Here is a 21,953-nt window from a genome sequence, read left to right on the forward strand (position 1 = left end):
GAAATTGGAGCCCTGGCTTTGCTGCCTCCCCTCTTTTGGGATGTTTTAGGGGTTGAGGGCTCAGTGGGGGAGGTTGGGGTTGTTTCATCCTCTGCTTAATCCCATTTAATAAAGGGGATCTACCTCTCCTTTTCCCAAATGTTCCCACAGCACATGGTGAGCCAGGTGCTCTGGGTTTGGTTTGGGCTTTCTTTGCTGCTGGCTTTATGTCTCAGCCCTTCAATAGATAACTAGAAAGGCAAAAGGTGCTGGTTGGAGTGGTTCTGGAGAGTCCTTAATTCTGCCCGAAGTGCCGCTGGGCTCTGGCTGTGCCCATGCTCCGTGTGTTGGGTGTGCCAGGGGGAGCGCACCGAGCCCAGCCGGGTTAGGCTGGATTAAGGAATTGGGAGCACAGGAGCTGGCAGCGCACAGCCACCCACCTCCCTCGCTGCCTTCCCTTCTCTGGCGAGCTCTGCCCGAATTTCCCCGCCTGGGACAGCGCAGAGATGTCATTTGCTGCTCGGGATTTGTCAGCGAAGGAAGGGAAGCATCACCGCCCCGCTGGCGCTGCTCCTCCCGGCGCGCAGAGCTCTGCCTGCCTCGGCAGGGCACGGAGCGGGATCCAGCGATCCCAGGGGGTGGGGAGAACAGGAAAGGTGTGTCCGTGCCGCCACAGCCCGGGCTGCCGCGGGGGAGCTCCTCACTCATCCCATGGCCAGCGCTGCGCTCACCTGCCCCGCTGCTCGCTGCTCCGGGACCGGCGCTGCAGCATCCCAGGTAGGGCAGGACCTGCTCTGCTCTGCACATCGCTGTGCTCTGCTGGGGCTCAGCATCCCGAGTGGGGCAGGATCTGCTCTGCTCTGCACATCCCTGTGTTCTGCTGGGGCTCAGCATCCCGAGTGGGGCAGGACCTGCTCTGTTCTGCTCATCTCTGAGCTCTGGCTATGGCTCAGCCTCCCAGGTAGGGCAGGATCTGCTCTGTTCTGCATCTCCGAGCTCTGCTGGGGCTCAGCATCCCAGGTAGGGCAGGACCTGCTCTGCTCTGCACATCGCTGTGTTCTGCTGGGGCTCAGCATCCCGGGTAGGGCAGGACCCGCTCTGCTCTGCTCATCCCTGTGTTCTGCTGGGGCTCAGCATCCCGGGTAGGGCAGGACCTGCTCTGCTCTGCACATCCCTGTGTTCTGCTGGGGCTCAGCATCCCGGGTAGGGCAGGACCTGCTCTGTTCTGCTCATCTCTGAGCTCTGCTGGGGCTCAGCATCCCAGGTAGGGCAGGACCTGCTCTGCTCTGCACATCCCTGTGTTCTGCTGGGGCTCAGCATCCCGGGTAGGGCAGGACCTGCTCTGCTCTGCTCATCTCTGAGCTCTGGCTATGGCTCAGCATCCCGGGTAGGGCAGGAATTGCTCTGTTCTGCACATCCCCGAGCTCTGCTGTCCAGCAGCACCATCCTGGGCTGCCTGCACTGCTCCGTGCTCCAGGGAGAGCAGAAAGTGCGGGTTTGTGACGGAGGGAGGATGCCCGTTGTTAGCTCGCACAGCCAGGAGGCAAATGGTAATTGCTTTGGAAATGTCCCTGCATTGGACTTTCGGGAAGCCTGGGAGTAGAAATGATCCATTGGAACGGAGCCGTGCATGGGAAAGAAAAGTGTAACCAGGAGGGGATTTATTACCTAGAGATGGTGTTGTACCTGAAACATTCATCAGCTGTTCATTTTCGCTTTTTAATTGTCGCTGTAGCCCGTTACAAACACAGAGTTTTGGGATGGATTTCATAGATAGCAGTAGATGATATCCTTGCTGATATTGCAAGGAAATGTTTGGAAAGAAAATAAGCAGCTTACTAATGAACTTTAAATAATAGTAATGCTTATGTTTAATGTAGATTTCTGTGTTGGAAATGTACATCCTTTCTTTTTAAACCTGATCTTTTAAAAATCCATTCAGCAACCGCTTTTGCCTCGTCAAAATTTCACATGCACTTCTGTTTCATTCTTTTCTTGCTTTTAGACTTTATAATAGTTGTGAATTTTATTTAACTTGACCTTAGGAACCAATGAGAACAATATTCAGATATTTATTCTGAAGGTTAGAACGTTTCTGAACTAACTGAAACTGTTAAATGTATAAAATTAGATTAAATATTTTAGTAAAACATGGAATGCATCGCTAATCCTGCTTGTTACTGGAAGCAGGGATAAAGGAAAATAGATGACAATATTAATTTTGATAAAATGCAGCAACATTTTTCAATTTGCCACGCTTAATGTAGTCTAATTTTACTTATCCTTGATTTTTGCATGGATTCACAGTGAATATTTAGCTGAAATTCAAATGGTACTGAATTTCTGGATAGGGTGATAAATTTGGATTTGCAAATGCTTCTATGAATTTTAGCACTTCTCTGGAAGAAATTAGCTGAGAAGGGATTCTTAAGAAGACTTTTTTTTTTTTTTTTTTAAGGGTTCAAGTTGGATGTGAAATATTGGCAGCCAATCTGTTATTCATCAGTTTACCTGAGCTTTTCTCATCCCTTCCAGAGAGACAATTCATACTTTTAAAAACCTTTCTGTGTGGGCAAGTCTGTGAAACTGAATTCTGCCTGAAAATACCCTGAGTTGGTAAAGCATGGTTATGTAACCAAGTATTGCATAATAATGCATTTAATGATATTCTAATAGGAGTTTACTTTTATCACTGTTTCTTTAGGAGAAAAGGTTGCAGGGCTGTGACTAATTACCCTCCTTCTTTAAGGTTATCAGCTGTCCTCGTTTTCAAGGACATCCCTTGCTAACAGGGACAACCCTGGGATCTTGGAGGCTTTACTGAAAATGGGGCAATGTTCTAATTTCAGAACAATCCCATGTCAGGCAGACATCTGAGCAGCTCCAGAGCTCACGTGGCTCTGGGGGCAGCAGGACCAGCAGCAGCTCCTTCCCTGGCACACACACAGACATGTGGCAAACAGAGGTGCTGTCCCACTGCTGCACACCCACGAGCAAAAATAAAAATCAAATATTGGGTTTTCCGTTGAGACACGTTCACTTTTTGCCTTCTGCAACCCCACAGCCAGGGGAATGGGTCAGCAAAATCGGGTTCATTGCCCCATTCCACTGGGATGGAAAGAGCAGGCAGCACTGGGAGGAATTTTCACAGAGGCTGAAGCTAAATTTAAAGGAGGAACAGCTCTCTGCACTCTCTGTTCTCAGACAGCTCTCAAAAGAGAAAAGTAGGTTTTGGAAGTGCTCAGATTTGTTTGACTTTGTTATCTCTGTGCTTGAACTCAGACTGTTTTATATGTGCTTTAAAATAAGGAAGTCCTGGGATTATGTAAGGGGTTAGCCAAGTGCAGCACAGAGAAAGGTGCAGGAGGGACTAAGTCTGATTTTAAATGTGTGTGAGGAAATCTGTGGTTGCAAATCTCCAAAGGTTTCTGCTAGGGAAGAGATCACTGCCAGCTCAGTTCTGCCCCTCTGAAGCAGGAATTTCTGTGGGAGCCTTCCTGGATTTCACTGAGCTTTCCTGTGCCTGAGGAACCCTGTGCAATGGTGCCTTTTATTGCAATGAAATCTTTCTAAGGTTTTTAGCACAGAGACCTTAATAAACTCGAGGGCTTAAATTGTTAAAACATAAACTCCACTTTTCCCCAAACTTGAGGGAGTGATGGCTCCATAGCTACCTTCAAGTAGCCATATTTATTTAATAAATATTTATTTAAATCCCCAGTCCTCCCATGGGGCTGTAACCCAATGTGTGAGCTCAGGAGGAAAGTGCATCATACATTTTTCATGTATGATGCTGTGTCAGGACACATGGCAAGCTTTTCTTTCTGGGCTCTGGGGCTTTAAAGTGTGTCACAAACACACACACACTGCTTGCCTTTGTGTTATAGTGACAACTGGTTTTGTAAATAAACAATTTGAGTCACTGCAGCTGTATTTTGTAATGATATCCATACTTGGTGTCAATTTATCAAGAGCTGAATGAGCTTAAAAGAATGTAGTTTTTTATTTACAGCACTTACCTGGGTAAGTGACAGGTCTAGTGTCCCATTACTTCCCCTTCTGTCATTTTGCAGGATAGAATTTCATGCACCTGCCAGCTCAGTTTCTCTCTTGCTGGAAAGATTTCGTGTACTCCCACTTCTCATAATTAGAATAACGGTGCCAAATCTTCTCAAGGTTAAGAAAACTGCTGGAACCATAAAGTAGAACATGAAGGAGCTCTAATTGCTTGGGTTTTTGGTTTTTTTTAAGTGAGGATGTGAAACTCCCAAAGAATGAGCAGAGTTTTTGTGGGGATCAAGGGAAATGTCAGTTCTGAGCTGCTGGTCACTGAGGGCCCAGGTTTCAGCTGAGGTGAAGGAATGACTTTGCTCAAGTGTTGGACCTGATGCATGCCAGGAAAAGCATCTGTGCAACAATTTGTAAGCTATTTAACACTGTAAAAATCAGCTGGAAAGTGTGTGTGTTTTCTTCAGTAATTAAATAGGGATCACTCCAGCGATAATGCATCGTGTGGACCGAGTCCTACAGCTCTCCTTGCTGCTAATGGCATCTGTGGGTCTGGCAAAATCCATATCCATCCACCAGAAAATGTGCTCCAGAGTGCCTTAGGAAGCTGTCCAGCCTTGATTTCTGAAACTTGGGGTGAGTTGAGGTTGCCCAAGTCCATTTTTCATTGGCTTTGCCTTTGGCAGAGCCCTGCTGTGAGCTTGCCTGCCCTGGCCAGCACAGCAGGGTGCTCTGCCCCTGGCCAGCCTGGCACACACAAACCTGGGAACAGAAATGAGGGTGTTTGTTTCTAGCCCAGGAGGGCACGAGAGCTCTGGCAGGGCTGGCAGCTTTCCTTCCACCTGCATCCACCCCACTCCTCCCTCGGCTTGCAGATGTTTGGAAGAGGTTTAAATGCACCTCTGGCTCTTTAGCCACTTTCTCCAGTTTTGCCTGTCTCCTGGCTGCCAGCAGAGCTCCCCTTTCCCCAAACCCCATCTGGAGCTGCTCCTCTCCTGCTGCCCAGGATATCTCAGGGCTAAATTAAAATCCTCTCCCATTCCAAGAGGTGCCACCTGCCTCCCTGGTGCTTTTTCTGGATGTGTGCTGACTTTATTTTGGTTAAACATCACAGCCACAGACTTCATGCCCGTGTTCTCTCTTTATTGACATTGTGGCCCCACTGAAATGCTGATTGTTTTAGTCCTTTGTTTTTCCACCACTGTGCACCATCCCTGCCCACCTCTCAGTGCCCCTTTCCCCCAGCACAGACCCTCTGGATAAATTTTAGCCTTTAGGGAGTTGTTTGAGTTGTTAATCTCTGAATTCTGCTCTGATTTGCTTTTACCAAAGGCATATTTTAATTTTCTCATTTTTCAGATTGTGTTTATGAAACAAAGGCAGGGGTGATTAATAATCTGCCACTGCCTTGCTTTGATCCTAAATGGTCATGTTCAGTTTTAGGTATTGCATTGTCTTGTATAATGTAAAACTTCCAATACAGCAGAATTTATTATTGCTCTAAGTATTTTTGGGAATTATGCAACCTGCTAAAGCAAGCAAGCAATTTTTCCTTCTGATAATCAGAATTAATTCTTTTTAGCAAGGCTATCTTGGTAACACTGTGAATGGAGATTTGTAAATGTATCAAACTCCTTTGCTGATTTTTCAAGTCCCTTAATTCCAATGGTTTGTGGACTGAAGGAAAACAAGTTTTAAAACAATCCCTTTTGTGCAGCTAATCCCATACACAAGAAATGTATTTAATCTGTATTTGCAACTTTTGACCTTGAGGTTCACATGTGTTCAGAAAATTCACTCTAGGATTAGTGTTTTGATTAAATGGGTGGCCTTCATGGTATGGAAACTTTTTTTTTCTCCTCTCCAGTGCCAGTTATGAAGACTTATTCTTGATTCTGAAAAGAAAATTATTTTCCCAGGGACTTTGGCAAAGTTCATCCCAGCTCTTCCTTTGCTCTCAGCAGCTCTGGATAAATGTTGTGAGCTCAGGGAAAGCCCTTTGGAATGGCAGGTGCAGCTTAACTGCTTTATCAGAGATACCTGAGCCAAGATGTGGGCATTAAACTCATTAATAATTGTCCTCTCCACTCTTTTTAACTTCCTTGCTCTGTTTCAAACCTGTGATATTGCCTCTGGAGAGTTGTGACCAGTCTGCCCAGTACAGAGAGACACTGGGGACAGAGCAGGGCCACCAAGGTGGGAGCACATGGCACACAGGGAGGGTTTGGGAGTGCCAGCATTCCTCAGGCAGGAGAGGAGCTGGATCTGGTTTTGCTCCTTTCTTCACCTCCCAGTGCAAGTCATAACAGCAGGAAAATCCAGACTTGTCTCCCAGGTGCACAGCAAAAGGGATTGAGGTAGAAGCTGTAATTGCAGATGGGGGAATTCTGGTCAAATATAAATAGATTTCTCACCAGGAGGATGTTCCAACGTGGGAACAGTGGCCCAGACAGGGTGGGAATCTCCATCCTTGGGGACATTCAGAGCTCAGCTGGGCATGACCCTGAGCAGGCTGCTCCACATTTGAAGCTGGCACTGAGTTGGGCTAGATGACCTTCAAAGATCCTTTCCAACCTAAATCATCCTCTGGTTTTCTCAGGAGCACTGGGGAAAAACCAGCCCCAAAACCAAAAGAGTTGTTTGATTTGGAGCTGCTTTTGCAAGTAGAAGTGCAGGGAAGTCTGAGCCTGTGTTTTTGTGAGTCAGGGACAGTTTTAGTCTGATGGGACCTCCGTGAGTGTTGTGCTGTGCAGTCACTCTGGCAGTCCTGGAGCACTGATCTACAGCTGTTATTATGAGTTATTACTATTCTTTACATGACTTCTGTATCTTTCCATGATGGATTGGTGATCTTCTGTTGCTTTAACTGATTCCAGCAAGTAGAATTCATACAGGTAAGACCATCATGCAGAAAAAGAAAAAAAGCACCTTCTTGTCCTGTGTAGGGAATTCAGAAAATTTTACTGAAATTCTTCCATTTCAGACATTTTTGTGGAGTTTGCTTTCAACAGTGATAAATGACCTGCCCCAAATTTCTAGATGACTTCTCCATTTATGGTGTGGAATTATATTAAAGTCAGGGTAATAAGAAAAAAAAATTTAACTTAATCTTGACTGCTTGAGTCCATGTAGGGAGGTTTGACACTTGTTGCTGTGGTGTTATTACAGTGGTTGCTAATTAATGTCTCTTGTTAAAGCACCCTTACTGCAAGTGTCACCTTCCTTTGGGTGAATCCTTCCTGCACCATAAAATAGTAAATAATACATCTGATAATCATCTTGAGAAAGGCCTGTGTCTGAGGGGGAGATGTGAGTAAAGAGGAAAATGAGTTGTGATAAAAATGCCCAATTAATGTAAGGTGCCACTTCTGAAATGTAGGGTGGGCTCATTGAGGTTACAAGGGTAAAAACTGGCTGGAAACTACTTCCTCCTCTCTGGTTAACAGGAAAATTGCTGGGGGAAGTGTCACCATCATTCTGTGGCCTTAGAGAGGTCACTTTATCCCTGAGAGGCCCTGGGGGACAGGATGGGCAGGGAGGGCAAAAACAGATCAGGGAGGGCAGAAGGTGATCAGGGAGGGCAGAGAATGATCAGGGAGGGCAGAGAATGATCAGGGAGGGCAGAGGATGATCAAAGAGGGCAGAAGGTGATCAGGGAGGGCAGGGGATGATCAGGGAGGGCAGGGGATGATCAGGGAGGGCAGAAGGTGATCAGGGAGGGCAGGGGATGATCAGGGAAGGCAGAATATGATCAGGGAGGGCAGAAGATGATGAGGAAGAGCAGAAGATGATGAGGAAGAGCAGAAGATGATCAGGGAGGGCAGAAGATGATGAGGAAGAGCAGAAGATGATCAGGGAGGGCAGAAGATGATCAGGGAGGGCAGGGGATGATCAGGGAAGGCAGAATATGATCAGGGAGGGCAGAAGATGATCAGGGAGGGCAGAAGATGATGAGGAAGAGCAGAAGATGATCAGGGAGAGAGAGGCAGATGAGCCAGCCCAGGTTGGGGTGGCCACAGTACCTTGGTTCTGGGGCAAAAGATGTGACAGGAGGGTTCTGTCCCCATCTTGGGGTGTGGGGGGGAAAGAATGCAAATAAATCATTGTGTATAAAGGCAGAGTGAGATACCCCTGCAGACAGAGGGTTTCCAACAATTTTAGGGTATAATTGCTAAAGGGGATTCTAGCTGGATAAAGGCTGAAATGTTTGAACAGCATTTACCACAGTATCTGTCTTCCCTTCCTGCTAAGTATCTGTGTTGGGGTTACTCTTCCTCTGATAAAATGTTTTCTAATAGGGCACAGAATCACAGAATCATTTAGGATGGAAAAGTCCAGAGATCATCACTGATCACTGACCACCACCTTATCAACCAGACCATGGCACCAAGTGCCACATCCAGTCTTTCCTTAACCATCTCCAGGGATGGTGACTCCCCCACCTCTCTGGGCAGCCCTTTCCAATACCTAATCACCCTTCCTGTGAAGAAATTCCTCCTTTCCTGCCACTGGAGTGTTTGCAGAGGTGCCTTTTGCAGCAGTCCTGCCTTCTGTAAAAGCTGAGAAGCCTAAACCACTGCTGTTCCTGCTAGACAAGTGCTCTGATTTTGAATTTTGAGCCTTATTTGAAGGGCTGTTTCTGTAGTGCTCCTTTTCAATATTTTATTCTGATAGTGGATTTGCTGGTACCTAAGTTGGACTAAAGCTCTTATGCCTAATGGGTCAGATAATCTGTTACAAACCTTGTTTACAAGGAAAGTTTCTTGATGGGAAGTTGCTGGTTAATGCAATGTTAAACAGATGATCCCATGTCTAAAGTGACTTGGAAGGTTCATTCTGGGAGATAATTTTTAACAACTGGAGTCAGGTCCCTGTAAGAGAAAGGCATAGCTCCAAGGCTATAATCCAAAAAGGCTAAATCCAAATTTATGCAATTGAAATAAGAACCTGGGGGTGAGACACAGAAGGCTGTGAAGAGCAGTGATGCTGAGTGAATTATTTAGGAAGGCATGGGAAATAAAGAGATGCTAGAGATAAGAGGTAGAAGTGGAGTTTGCAGGCATTTGGTGCATTAGAGGCAGATCAATAGCAGGGAGCAGCCAGTGCTGGCTCTGTGCAGGTCTCGTGTCTGACTGGATTTAGTCTGAGCCTTTGGCCCCAGAGTGCTCCTGCTGGGACTGGAAGCTTTCCAGAGCCCTCTGATTGTTCCCAGCCTGTGTGTGAGCCTGCAGCAGGGATCCTGCTCTGTTTTCTCTTCGATAAATCTCCAGCCTGGGCTCCAGAGCTGCTCTGCAAACAGAGCTGAGCCACGGCTGGTGGAGCTGCAGGCTGCTCAAACCCAAAATGTGAATGTAGGGCACAGCAAAGTCATCTGCCTCTGGAGCCTGGTGTAAAAATACATCATCTTATCCTCTGCTGGAGAAGCAGAGGTCCTTCTCTCTTAAAGGAGAATCTATCAAAATGAACTATATTGGGTTAAATCCATTTTCTTTGAAGTTGATGGTAAAGCTTCAACTGATGTAAATGGGAGTAGAATTAGGCCAACACTGATCACTTAAGGGAAATCAAAATCTAGGCTAGAGAAAAGGCAAAGATCAGCTCTGCACAGATACAGAAATAGTTCCTGTGTGTTGTGCCACTGGTGGCTCCTGTGTGCTGCAGCTGGAGGGCTCATTTCTGGGGCCAGTGCCCCTGGAATCACTGCACCCACGGGACACCAAGCCAGTGGCTGCCAGCTGTGGGATGCTGTGTGGTGCACTTCTCCCTGGGGACATTCTGCTCCAGACATGGCCAGAGCTGTGGTGACAGGCTGGAGGAGCCCTGTGCCACCACCAGGACCTCACTGTGCTATTTCCTGATATCTTGTGAGTCAGGACCAGTCCTTCCAACTCTGGCATTTGTCAGGTATTAAGAGTTTGAGTGCAAAGGGTCCTGAAGGCTCCAGCAAATGGATTTTCCACCACCACCACTCCCCCTTTTTCCTGTGCCATCTGTGCCAGCAGTGCTGGTCCCTGCAGGAGGATGCCACCTGCAAGCTGCCTGTCTGTTTTCCCCTGTGCTGGAAATAGCAATGCCAGCATGAAGAAACGTGTGGTTTTCTGTCAGTCTGATGGTGCTGAGCTCCTTTTCAGCCACTGATTTGCTCCTTGTTTTGTGTTTGGACAGGGTCTTCCTGCTCTGTTGTGGAAGGGCAGAGAGGCTCTGTCCCTGGAGTCAGTGGAAACAGGCTGTTTACAGGCTCCCTGGATCTGTGTGCTGGGCTGTCAGCCTGGTGCCTGAAATCTCTTACACAACAGCCACAGAGCTGTGCTCAGAATGTGACTCTGGGGAGCAAACTCTGTCACAGGGAATGACAAATCCACCAGTGCTCCTTATGCAATTAAAATGGCAACTGATTCCTGTTTCCTCCTCTCAAGCTGCTGAGCTGCTCCCAAGAGGAAAGGCTCCCATCCCTCGGTGCCCTGGCTCCTGTGCATCCCTGATCTGGTGTGTCTTTACACTGGGGCAGCCCTGGGGAGGTTTTAATCACAGGAGAATAAGAGCTTTGTGATTCCAGCACGGCTCCCTGGCTGCTCTGAGCTGCAGCCTCAATTCTATTAATCTGACTGTTGCCTGTTTAAGCATCGCTCTGCATCTTGACTGGCAGTGGGGTAAACAGATTCAGCAAATAAACTGTGCACTGTGCTTCCTGTGCACTCACCAGTGCAGATCAGGTCAAGCAGAGCAGCAGCTGAGCAGGAGCAAACACACACACAGAGCTTTGCCTGTGTCACTGACTCCTGGCTGGGATGGAGCCTGAGCACACTGTGCCACCAGAATGTTCCATCATGCCTTAGGATTTTAGCTTTTATATTTTCCATGTATTTGTACTCCTGCAGTTCTTTAGTGTGTAACTCTGAGCTCCACACCCAGTGCCAGCTGCTGCTTTCCCATTCTGCTCAGACACAACAATTCCTCTCCAGCCTGGCAATAAAGGACACCTCACTGCCCCAGAGCCCAGAGATGGGAACAAAAGTGAATTGGGGGAGCAAACTTGGGGTGAATGACTTCATTGCCTGGAGCTGGAATTGGGAGATTAACCAAAGCTGCAGCTTCCAGAAAGAGTTGGAGAGGTTTAGATGACAGCTGTGTGCTTTTCCTATTTGTCTGTTCTCCTCAAGGTCACTGGAGTTGCTGTTACAGGGATGGGAAGGGTCTGTTCCACTCCCTCTATTTCCACAAATCATTTTTGACAGTGGGAATTAATGTAAGTCCTTTTTAAAATGGCTGTGCTAGAACTTGGGAAGTTTTGTTCTTGCAAGAAGTGACAGAAAGCAAGATAAACATAAGGTTATTAAGGAACACATCTGAGGAAGTGTTTTCTGTTCATTTTCAGAGAAGGCAAAACAGTAATCACAGGAACATATGTGAACAAAAGTTGTCTTGATTTGAAATGCTGAAAAACCTGCATTGATTTACATGGGGAGCACCAGATTGAGCCAGGCTGAAGCAGGAGATGGGATCTTGTTTTTTCAATCCCCAACCTGGTGGAGCTGCTCACTGCCATCAGGAGTGGGCTGGATCTGCATTTTGTGATAGCTTGTGGGTTAGGTGCATGCAAATCAGAGACGTGGGCTCTGCTTTGATCAGTCTTGCTTAATTTTCTGAGATAAGCTTGTATTTTTATTTTTTGGGGGTTGTAGTTAAACATGCAAAGAATTGACAACTCCCTCTTATTCTGGAGATTGTTGTGGGGGTGCTCTCTCTGTAAGATTTCTGATTAAAAAGAAACAGATTGGGAGATTGCTTAAAGTCATTAGAAGTGTGGTAATTTCAATTCTCTGACGTCTGATTTATTTCAGATGGCTCCACAAAACATAACAAAGAGAACCAAAGCTGTTGCAGGAGGTGTGAATTTGCTTCTCTAGGAAATATGTAGGAGTAGATGGGTGTGAAAACCTTGGAAACAACTGGATTTGTCCTTTGTTTACTTGCACATTTCAGGTGTTATGTCAATGCAGGGGGTTTGATTCAAACAGATTTATCATGGCAATCCCAGTGTTTAAAACTTATTTTAAAGCTTGGTTCATCTTGAACACACCAAGCCACAGATATGACCAATAATATTGCAGGTTAATAATGTTATGATTAATAACTTTGGCTATTTGAGGCATGTTCAGCACTAACCTGGATCTTTGGAGAATTTATTAATTCCTCATTACTGCTTCTGCCTGGAGAGGGAGAGGTTTGATTTTGTTGGTCCATTGGATGCCTCCACATCTCTAATGCCAGAATACATTTCTTTGGGAACCCTTTATTGTGAAATATTTGTAGGCCTGGTGTCAGAGGGAAGGATGTGACTTTCCAGCACGTCTGGAATGACCATTGGTGACAAGAAGAATTCAAATTATCAAAACCAAAAAAAGTCAGAATCAAAATTGCAAACAGCTGAAATTTTTGTAGGTATTTATGTGTTGTCCCTGAAAGGGTTTTGAGTCAATAAATCAATAAAGCAATATCCCCTGGGACCAGATGGAGCCTGATAAATGGGAGCAGTCAGCTTATCTTGGTTTTTTGGGGGGTTTTCCTCCCAAGCATCTCAAGATACCTCTTCCAGAAATTCCCTTTTAGGTATTTATTGATACTCTGATAGAAAAAGAGCACAGGATAGGATTTCATTGTCAATAACCACCTTATAGTCAAAAGCCAGAACATTCTGTGTTGGATCACTTTTTGAGAGGTAAAAGCAACAGATAGCAATTTCTTTTCCAGAAACTTTATTTAGATTTTAAAAAAGGTGAAAAAACCATGCTAAAATATGCTGAATTACTTATGATCTCAGCATCCCTGGAGTAGCTCTTCTTCCAAGAACACTTGTTGCTTTTATTCTTTTAATTTTCAGATCTGCTTGGAATTTGAAGTCAGAGGTGTCATTCCTGGTGAATGCATAATTAACAGCACTCAAACTAATTTAAACAATGTTCTAATCTCAAATTGTTAATGGTGTCTGTTGGCTGAGGTGTTTGGGTGGAAGTCATGACACACTCACTCCATCCCCACTTCCAAACCCAGGCCTTGAAAAGTGATTGTGGAGTTTGCTGAAGGTTTCAGAATTTGGATGTTCCCAGTGCCTGTAGTCTCCTGACATGGAAAAAAAATCTGGAACATGGGAAATTTGGGTGCATTTCCCTATTGGTTTATTTAATTTGAGAATTGGGCAGAAATCTCAACTGTCTAGACAATATTCTAATAATTCTAATAATATATTCTAATATTCTAATATTAATAGTAATTAATAGTAATATTCTAATAATATATTCTAATATTCTAATAATTCTAATAATCTGCAGAATTACTTTCACAGTTTCTTTTGCTGACCATTAATTTTGTGGTGGTTTTGAGTAGTTTCTTATTTTACCTTCCCAAATTAACTCATTATTTATCTTGAAGGATAAATACAGGGACAACAAATGATCTACAGAATAAGGTTATCCAGTACTCAGAATATTGAACCACTGAAATATGTGCATGAAGAAATGCAGACTGCCCCCATGCCACCACAAAATTCAAATGGGACCAGTTAATTACCAATTTTTTACAGCAAATCTTGGTAAAGAAAAAAAAAAAAACAACAAACCCAACAACAACAAAAAAGTCACCAAAACCCCTGAAGTGTAAAATAAAAAAAAAAAAAAAAAAAATAAAAGAAAATTCCAGATTTTAATTTGGGTTGGCAGCTGGTATGTAGCTTGTGAGTCAATGGTGGTGGTGTTCCAAAATGGAAGATTTCACTGGGAGCACACACTGCCAGCCCCTCACAGAAATACCTTTTCAACTCAATTGTCTCTGCTCATCCCACCACCGTGCTGAGGAGATGAGGAGGGAGCTGCTCCCAGAACAGACAAGCAATTTGCTGGAAATAGATTTTAGATCGACACATTTGATTACAAGGAGAAATCAAGCTGAGCTCGTGCACTTTGTGCAACACAGGTCTGTGTTCTCTGTGAGAGCCATGGTTAAAATCAGCAAACAATCCTGCTCTGTAGCAGCTGAGACATCCAGATGGTCTCAGTTTATCCCTCATTAAAACACACTCCAGTGTTCCAATCTTTAGATAAAAACAGGCTTCAGTAGCTGTGGCAGGGCCCATATCCTAAAGGAAAGGTCATGAGCATGGAGGCAGCTACAGAAAGTGCATCTCAAAGCAGCCCAGTTGTGTGCCAAGGCCATGGAATCATCAAATCCAGAATGATTTGGGTGGAAAGGGACATTAAAGGCCATTTAATGCCACCCCTGCCATGCAGGGACACCTCCACTGTCCCAGGCTGCTCCAACCCAGTGTCCAGCCTGGCCTTGGGCACTGCCAGGGATCCAGGGGCAGCCACAGCTGCTCTGGGAGAATCCCCACCTCACAGGAGAGAATTTCTTCCTAAAATCTAGAAATCCATCCTCCTCCAGCTTAAGGCCATTCCCCCTCATCCTATCCTTCCATCCCTTGTCCCCAGTCCCCCTCCAGCTCTCCTGGAGCCCCTTTAGGCTCTGGCAGGGGCTCTGAGCTCTCCCTGGAGACTTCCCTGGGTTTTTCTGCAGCTGCTGGGGCTCTGTGGCTCTGGTGGGAGCCTTGGAGTGGATCTCACTTGTGTCATTCCTTGCAGCAGGATGCTGAAAGGGGTTGTTGGATACTGCTGGGAAGAGCAGCCTTGAGTTTCTCAGGCTGCACAAGGACAAGAAATTATATCAATGATTTTGCACCTGCAGGGTGTGTGAGAGCCCTGTGAGTGCCTGGTGATGTTTTGCACAAAGCATGTTTTCAGAGAGGTGTTGCCTTCTTGGACCAATGAGTTTTTCTATTCTGTTTGCACAAACTACCCAATATCAGTGCAGTGCTTCTTTAAATAAAGCTCTCTCTCTGTGGCTCCTCCATCACACCAGGAACTCTGTTGCATTTTCCTTTTTGCCACTTACCTATAGCCTGAAATGCAACAAAAGGGAGCGTGCAGCACTGTGCATTAATGTTGTTCCTACAGACCAAGAGAGGGCTTGAAATTTGAGTACCTTGCTGGTCAGGAGTCAGTGCATCCTGCAGCTAATTGTGTCATTCATTAATCTGTTATCTCTTGGTGATGGCCACGACAGTCACTGAGAAGGATTCAGAACCTACCTGGCAATTAAATTATTTATTCCTTGCATATTGGTAATTCTTCATTTCTGTGCTGCAGCCATGTGAAATCCTTACAGGGAGTTGCATTAAAATTCCTGCTTCTTCCTTGCTCTCCTGGGTTTTTTTCCCATATATGCAGATAACTTAAGAGATGCAGAGTAGGAAGATTAATCTCTCTTCCCCCTTGCAGCTCCTAAAGAAAGTTACAGCTTTATAGCCTCAAAAGAGAACATTTTATTTTTAAGTTGCTATTAATAGCACAGAAAATTAAAAGCTCATCATGGTTAGGATGAGATCCCGATTGAACTTGACAGGGAAGAAGATATTTAATAAAAGTACCAGGCATGGTGATGGCTTTAAAATAAATCTGTGAGTTAATAGCTAAATTATGAGGCGATAATCTGCTGGGCTGCTTAAAAATGTGTTTGTTGGAGGATTTTTGGGATGACCTCGCAGCTAATGCATGGTTGTTGGTATGTCCTGTCCTACAGCTTGTATTTTTGGGCTAATTGTATGATTTTAAGGTTGGGCAGCAACATTCTACATGGCTGTGATCGCTTTTTATCCATCAATTGATGTCTGCTGCTGTTTTATCAGCTTATTTTTGTGAGCCACCAGCTAGGATAATGTGCTTGAGGGAAAATTATACCCTACATCAGTGGTTTTGTTACAGCATGTTGTACATTATTGGTAATTTGAATGCACCCAGATAAAAATAGAAAGGTTAAGTAGTTTTCCAAATGTTGCTTCTGTGAAGCAGAAAGAGAGTAATGTCTGTACTCATATACGTTTTTGAGGGAAGAATGGGTTTTTTATTTTATTTTCCCTCTGCTAAAATTGATGCTTTCCCTCAAGCTGAATGTGGAGAACACTTGGCTTTGGAAATTTCTCTATCCAAGCTCCTTTTTTTTTTTTTTTCTCCTGCTGTCCCCAGAGTGCCTTCCCGTGGCCAGGTGGTGTGTGCTGGAGCCCAGGGTGCCCAGTGCCCTCTGCAAGTGTCCCTCAGCCCTCCCTCCTGCCTGGGGGCTCTCAGGGGCTCCTCATCCCCTCACATGGTGCTGCAAAGACATTTGGGTGAGGTATTTATGCAGGGATTTCTGTCTAGCTGTACTTCATCACCTCTGCTCCAAAACGGTTTCGTGGTTCTCCATGGATGACAATAACCTGGGGGGAAAAAAAAAAAAAATTGGTATTTTGCTAGGGCTGCCTGATAGCCATCTCCTTGGAATCCTTTGTGCATGTCCTATTTAAAACCTCTGCAGAACATCTCTGTGTGTCTTTCAGCTAGTGCCCACTGAGATTTAAAACCTCCTTTTTGGCTGCTCTCTTTCTCAGCAGTGACCTTGGCTGACAATTCCCATTGTGCACCCGAGTCCTGCAGGGATGGATTTTTCCCTCTGCTCCTTTCACACGGATTTTGGTGCTGCAGACTCACCTCTCCCTCTTGCCTTACAGGCCACATCTGCTGAATCACTGGGGAGAAAATATGTTTATATTTGATTTTCTTAGTGATTAAAAACACGATGGGGCTGTTGGGTTTGATCATTTTCGGGGGTTTCCCTTTCTTCTCCTCTGATTAAAGGGAATCAGAATCACCCTTGGTTTTCCTGGCAGGTGAGAGGATCCATCCAGCCTGGGAGGGCTGGGCTTTTGAAAGCTCCTGGCTTTCATTTCAGCTGGGGGCAGAGCAGGTGGATGCTCTCTCTCAATTCCACTCTCTCCAAAACTGCAAAGGAATTCTGCCCAAATCCTCACTTCAATTGCAATTTCTTGTTCTGACCTTCTGTCACCTGCAAGCTCGTGGCTGAGGATGTTTGCATGTGGAGCTAGCCAGGTTTGGGTCTCTCTTTAGCAGCAAAGATGGGCTGGTTTACAAGAAAAGTTTATAAAGCTGTGACAGTAAAAAAAAAATATTTAGGTGGTTTTTTTTAGTGCTTGAAGCAAAAAAGCTTTTTCCTTCTACCACATAATTTATTGTCTATAAGATAGAGCAAAGCTAAAAAGTTATTTTTTTCTTTAGCTGTGGTCCTTGCATGATGATGGTCTGAGAGTTCAGTGGTATAAAGGAGATTTAAAGAGATGCCAAGTTTTATAGGAGCTGAACTCTGCTCTGTGTGCTGCTGGTGGTAAACTACTGGCAGTTTATTTTTAGCTGTTTATAACCTATTAAAGCTTGATGTTTAAATTTGTTATACTTTTATCTGCTGCTTTTTAATCCTGATAAATAGGTGAGATGGGGTGGGAATGCTCTGTAATGTGCAGGCACACAGCAGGACATGGGATTATGCCCTTAGTTAACTAAAATGATCTCCTGCCATCAAATGTGCAGGTGGCAACAAAAATCCCTCTGAGATGGTCCCTGTTAGTTATAATTTGGTCTCTCTATTCTCATTTTAGAGAACTGCATCCCATCCCAAGAATAAAATAACCCAGCCTTGTGTAAGATTTTTTTTCTGTAATTATTTTTTTAAGAAAAAGATGCAAAATATCTTTTCACTGTTAACAATAAGGAAATGTAGATAATTCAGAAAAGCAGATTTTAGCCTGCAGTTTGCTTTTTCTGCCTTCATGGGAATGGTGCAAGTGAAAAATGTGCCTCTTCCAGTTCCACTTGTATATATTTCTATTCAGCCATTAAATAACTATACATTTGGATTTTTTTTTTTTTAGACAATCAAATTATTTACTTTCATATTTTGTGTTCTTCCTTTTTTATTTTTCTGCCTGCACTTATTTTGCATGGAAGCTCCATTTTCTGGATCTCATTAACAAGCTTCAGTATTGGCTTCATGTCTTTTTATCTTTAATTAATAATATAATAAAATACCTCTGACAGTGAAACCAAGGTGGCAGAAAAGAAGCCTGCAAGTTTAGCCTGGAGTGGAAGTTGGTTTAGTTTGTTTAGGGTGGATTTTTTTTTTTTTTCCTTTTTTTCTTCTTTTTTATTTTTTTTTTTCCCCAGACCAGCTGTTTCTCATGATTTGTTTGATGCTCAGCATTTCACCTGCTGAGCAATCACACACCTGAAAAATAAGAGTAACTCCTGGAAAACTGGATTTTTCTGCAATCATTCTTGAAGCCCCTCACAGATAGAAGAGTGTGTATGTGTAACTCTGAATTTCTGGCCAAACACAGCAATCAAATCCATTCCTGAGTGGCTCTGCTGTGGTCTCCTGGCTAAAAGTCTCTTAAATCTGCTTTGATTTTCTTGGCTTTTACAGACAACAGTAGTGTGCCAGTCCTTCTCCCTGCTGGTGGCTGGGTGATTTATGGGATAGAGCTGACAGAAGGACAGAGAAAACAGCAGAACAAGGCCAGGATTTTGTTGTTTTGTTTTGTTTTTTTTTTTTTTCTTTTTTCTTAATGGTCTCCCTTGGGTTGCTATGTAGAAATTTGAGTTTCTTTCTCAGGGATGTGAGTGTCAACACTGATCATTGGAGAGGTGCTTTAACCTCCAGAGCTCAGATCATGGCACAACAAAATGAATTTCTCTACAGCTGGCCAGTTAAGGATTTCCTCAGGTTTTTATTGTCTCTGTTATTCCATAGATCCATATTCATGGAAAACATGATGCCTGCCAACTTGTTAATAAAAGAAATCCATCAGAATTATAATTCACATTAACAAGTGCACTTCCACTGCAATTTCTCAACCTTGTGCTCCTAAGAAGGCAAGAAAAGGGTTCAATTTATCTCTGGTTTATTTAAAAAGTGATAAAGTCCAGGCCTCCTTTCAGTCTTTGAGATTGCTCTTATGACAAAGTCCTATCCAGGACTGGAAATATTTAATTTCCCAGCTCATGGGTTGGTGCAGCTCAAGGTAGAGCTGAGAGCACAGAGCTCTGTGGCAGAGGAATCATGAAATGAAATTGCAGTTTAAATTGCAGATTAAAAGCCTGATAGGTGGTTCAGATATAGGTAAGGTCTTCCTCATTAATCTCAGTTTTTAGGCCTGTAAAATATTGTCAAAAAAATCTGAGAGAGGAATGTGAAAAGAGGTCAAGATGCATGTGGCCAATCAGGAGAAATGGCAATTTCTACCAAAGTATTAAATATTTGTGTTAGTCTCAAGCTATTAAGATTGGAGAAGCCATTTAATATTTTTATCATCAAATTATTAGTAATGGATTAAAAAAAAAAAAAGTAATAATTAGGAACTAAACTCAGTGTCCAGTCTTAAGAGAGGCTGAAGAAAAGCCCAGAAATTTTAGGTGGGGAGGAGCAGGACTGTCAGCTTTAATCAGTCTCTGTCAAGCCTCAGACCCTATTTGTTGGAAGGAGCTGGAAAATCTATTATTTTTTAAGATGTTCTGGAGAATTTTCTGATAGAATGAGATCCAATCAGGTATTTTAGGCACACAGACTCCTGGAGCTCCCTGAAATTGTGTGCACCAAGCTGATAATCAGCTAAAGGTCACATGGCAACTCAAATTCTAGATTTAAAAAATCTGGTGGTCTGTAAAACACACAGATGAAAGACAGATGCAGAATGACTCATCTTTTTAGTCTTTATGTGCCAATAATTTGCCTTTAGTGAAGCAAAGTAAAGAAAAAATTCTGTATTATAGCCTGGTGAGTTTGGGCTCTTTTCTTTTATAGGATTTTTTATTCTTCTTTCCTGGGTTGAAACTGTAATGACTGGACAGAACTATAATTTTGGGGGTGGAAAAGAAAGGCACTTCAACCCAAGGAAGAAATTTTGAATATTTTGCCCTGGAGGTGATGGTGATGAGCTGCTCTCTGTGATGTAGCATCACTGTTGCACAACTTTTGGGTGTTTTCTGCTATTAAAAAAGCTTCCCCCCACTCTGGAAGTGATGCAGGAATCTCTGCTGGGATATGTTCCTTACCTGACCTTACTGCTACTAGAGCATTTAATTCAGATTTTTTTTTTTTTTGCTTTATTTAATGCTGAATGTCTGAATATCCTTAGTTGTTGGGTTTTTTTTTTTTTTTTTTTTTTTTTCCCAGCTGTGTTTTTGATTAAATTGATAACATAGTTTGGAAGTTGGCACTCCTTGCAACAACTGTGCTGCATAAAATCAATTCTACATGAAAACATGGATTTTCTAAAGCTTACAGAGGTGTGGAATGGGTCTTTGCAGTGCCAGAAGTTACATCCCCAAAGTGGGAATATGTGGTGTGTAGGAAGGCAGGGAATGAAAGAAACCCCAAACCTGCTTTGCAGTGGGGAATTGGAGCCTTGAGAGAATAAATGGCTGATGAAAAATAACCTTTCATTGGAGCAAAACATCATAAATCCATGTTAGCACCAGCAAGGTGTGAGAGTGAGTTTTGAAAACGGGTGGCTAGGACATCCTGAGCTGGGAAAATCTCTTTTTCAGGGCAGCTCCATCTCTGCAGGCAGAGAGGGAGGAAGGGTTTCATCTGCAGGACCTGCTGCACTCCCCAGAAGTCACTGATGGAGTCAGTTCATTATTTAATGGGCATGAATTGATTCCTTTAGAGCAGTTTTGTTGCTGTCAGGAGTTCATTTGGCTTTGCTGGAGCTGTTTCCACGAGGAGCAGAGGAGAGCAGGCTTGGGATTAAATGTGGAATGAAAAACTGCAGCAGGGGCTGGAGGTGCTTTAATTCACAGCCCCCACTGCACTGGTACAACATGGCAAAGAGAAAAATCAGCCAGCTTGTGCAAGGCTCTGTCTGGTAGAAGTCCTAGGAAAATGCTCTCATTGTAGAACTGAAATTAATGATATTTTGTGTCTCTAAGAAAAATTTCTTTTGTTGCCTTCAAATAACCGACAGTGGCATGGAATCCTTTTTGTTTATCCTACCTGATAACAAAGCTGGCACTGACTGGAGGCTCAGGCTCATGCTGAAGGACTGAAACAATTGTTAAGGGATTATAACAGGTAGTTGCCTGTGATTTTTCTTTTTAATGTTTTCATTCTGTAATATTTTTAAAATAATACTTCACCTTAATTGTGTTAGTGCCATCCTATTATTGGGGAAATAGATTGCTGTCTGAAAACAACAACAATGGGTGTCTCATCTGTGTGTGCTCCTCAGGAATGAGTTATCACAGACTGGTTTGGGCTGGAAATGACCCTGATGACCATTTCATCCCAGCTCCTGCCATGGCAGGGACACCTCCCCCTGCCCCAGCTGCTCCAAGCCCACCCAGCCTGGCCTGGGGCACTGCCAGGGATCCAGGGGCAGCCACAGCTGCTTCACAGACAGATTAACTTAAGGCAACTTCAAATTCATGAAGAAATGTAGGGATGAAGTCAGGAATATTTTCAGAGAACACTTCAGTTCAGTTTCTCTTTCTTTATCTACTTTTGGCTTCCTGGTATTGAACAAAACTTTCACACTTTGTAAGGTGCCAACCAGCTTTTATTCAGATGGTTTTTCCTTAGCTCCTTCTGCATCTTGTGCATTGCTGATAATTGAGCTTCAAAGTCAGTATGAGTTTGTTGGTTTTTTTTGAGAGAATGTGAGTTTAGGCATCACTGGGTGCATTTAATCAGCTTTGTTGGCTGCTGGGTGGAGAACTCATCCTCATCATTCTGCTCCATGCAGACTGTGTTCACAAATGGATGGACATTTTGGCTTTGCCATGAACAGATGCCACAGCTGGGCCACACTTGATTTATTTCACATATCTGGTTTTGGTTTTCCTTCTCAACTCTTTTCCCCTTGCAGAGCTCTGCTGTGAGGTTTTCATCCTCTGCTCACAGCTCAGAGCTCAAGGAGCTGTAGTCTCAAAACATCTCTGGTGATTTTGCTCAGACTCAAGGGAAAACTCCTAGAAATCTCCTCCCAGTCCTGCTTTGTTAAGGAATGGTATCAGTGAATCCAGATGAAC

General features: G+C 43.9%; 1 protein-coding gene across 22 annotated transcripts in view; it reads left to right on the forward strand.

Moving 5' to 3' along the window:
* Positions 1 to 21,953, forward strand: part of ATP2B2 (ATPase plasma membrane Ca2+ transporting 2) — a 375,734-nt gene that overhangs the window by 190,498 nt on the left and 163,283 nt on the right. For 2 of the 22 annotated variants that reach the window (XM_056501196.1, XM_056501191.1), the window contains exon 1: positions 566 to 756. The exons of the other annotated variants lie outside the window; for them this stretch is intronic. The gene's annotated coding sequence lies outside the window, so the exon portion shown is untranslated. Of the gene's footprint in view, positions 1 to 565; positions 757 to 21,953 lie in introns of those variants that run through there. 22 annotated transcript variants of the gene reach the window in all.

Source organism: Oenanthe melanoleuca, chromosome 12 (genome assembly GCF_029582105.1).
Source record: "Oenanthe melanoleuca isolate GR-GAL-2019-014 chromosome 12, OMel1.0, whole genome shotgun sequence".
NCBI lineage: Eukaryota > Metazoa > Chordata > Aves > Passeriformes > Muscicapidae > Oenanthe > Oenanthe melanoleuca.